Below are 2,256 nucleotides of genomic sequence, written 5' to 3'. Positions count from 1 at the left end.
GAATGTTTGGCCCTCAGACTTTGGGCTAATGTTAGTATATTCTCTAAAAGCCTCAGAAAACTGGTCAAGGCAACAGAAATTATTTTGATTAAGCACAGAATCCTTGTTTTCTATTCAGAAAACTTTTTCATAAGATCAGTATCAGACCAATAGCCTAAGAAACATTTAATTACAACTCTAATTTTGCATTAGCTTACTTTTGACATTTAAATTTCTAATCTTGTTTAGCTTAATCACATAAAATTTTCTCTCAGGATTTCTCTTCAAAAACCTTCTACCACTTTGCCATTCGTTTAGTTTGCATCTTTTCAATCATTCATTCAGATATAACCAACTTTAAGACAAACACCTTTCCTTTAATTTCCTTCAAAATAAATCTCCATACTTTATACTTTCTGTTACGAAAAACATACATTTTCCTTTCTGTCATAATTAGAATTCTTAACTCAACCACCATATTATATATAACACCAACAAATACAGATTAGAGGTCACATACATCTTCATATTTCCCCATCATCAATATTTGTAACTCCATGAGAGGCTTGCTGTGTGGGGTGTATATCTAGTTTCCTCAGGGAATGATGAAATAGATGGGGTCCCCAGAGAACTTGGACCCCCTCAGAGTACAAGAGTGAAGGGGGAGGAGAAAACTCCTGATTATTTTGAGATCTCTGGAGGTGCTCCTATCACTGGGACATCTAATAAGTCTGGGTCTTGGTAAAGGAGCATAGAAGTTTGTATGTAGGGGACTTCTTCCTATTTTCTAGTTTCTTGCAAAAAAAGATCTAATTGGAGGATAGTATTGTAGTTTAGTGAATTGTTTACATGCTAAACTTCTTGATTCCCCCTCCCATTGTTAGTTTGGCAGGAGGAGGGTCCCCTGTGGGTCCTCACTGCAAGGAATTGCTGCCACTGTATTTCACTGACAGCGGGGCTGCGGGGCTGCGGTTCCTGCCTGCCCTGCGAGGTACAAGCTGGGAAGAGCTCATGTCACTAGTGAGAAAGGAGGGAAAACAAATATTCTTCCCTAACCGAGAGTTGAACCCAGGCACCCTGGGCAAAAGCATTGAACCTTAACCCCTAAGATACCAGAGAACACAATCCTAGCTGTGTCTGAATCTGAAAGCATGTTACTCACTCAGAGAGGATTGCATGTGCACCCTGTGGTACAGGGCTGGTGCTACCTAGAAAGGTGGAAGGGGAATGGGAGACTGCAGCATGGATCTGGGGGTTCTCTCTGGGGTAGTTAGTGAGTGCCCATTTGATTTTTTTTTTCTTTCAAAGGCTTTCTGTTGTGTAGATTCCCAGAGGAGGGACTCCTGTTCTCTTCACTTTTGTGGCTTCATAGAGGGGTTTGGCCACGTGTGTCAAAGATAATTTGAGCCTGTAGTTTTCCTGGGGTCAACTTGACCCCATAATCCCCTGAGAAACCTTTCTTAAAATTTTTCAACATACAATTTAAGACAGTTGGCTTAGAGAAACCTCCACCCATATTTGCCATTTTATCTCACAAAGGGAGCAGTTTCTATAGGGTGAGTTTAAATCCACAATATCCTGAATAATCCTTTTTGAAATTCTTGACCATGATGGCCAAGGGAGTAGGCTTTCCCTGTGTACCTCGCATGCCTCCTACGACAGGCAACAATCACACCACACAGAGGGTTGGGGGATAAGGTTGGGGAAACTTTGGAGGGGACGTCACTCACTTCGCCCATCTCTGGCCTCTCCTTTTGGGGGGATCTTTCAGGTGTCTCTTAGGATTGGTGGGTAGGTATAAACCCCTGACCCAGATCACTGGAGTAGACTACTCCTCATGGAGATCTAGTGACACCACCTTAAGCTGTATGAGGTTCACCATGGAAGCACAGATAGAGGCTCAACTCTCACTTCGTGGTAAGGCTGCATCTCAGTCACTCAGCATTCACTCTCTTTCATACAACCTCCCACCACTCCTGTCCTGTGGAGAGTAAGCAGTCGCTCCTCTTAATCTGTGGAGGGTGCTTGGTTACTCTCCAGAGGGGAATCAGCCCTCCCTTCCAGTGGGGCAAGACTTCAGCTAGTACCCTTTGCCTGGTTTTTCTTTACTGTGGCTCTGATGCATCCTAGTTTTCTCATTCCTCTATTGTCTGATCCTTGCTGAGACAAGCAGATGGGGTTTCCCCTTCCTTCCTGTGAGGCGTCCACATGGGGTAATCCCCGGTGTGCATTCAGGGGAGAGTCTATAGGGCAGATCGGGGTTTCCCTAGTAGGGTA

The sequence above is a fragment of the Pteropus vampyrus genome, unplaced genomic scaffold (genome assembly GCF_000151845.1).
Source record: "Pteropus vampyrus isolate Shadow unplaced genomic scaffold, Pvam_2.0 Scaffold20, whole genome shotgun sequence".
NCBI classification, from domain to species: Eukaryota; Metazoa; Chordata; class Mammalia; order Chiroptera; family Pteropodidae; genus Pteropus; species Pteropus vampyrus.
Note: the sequence above shows the minus strand (reverse complement) of the source record.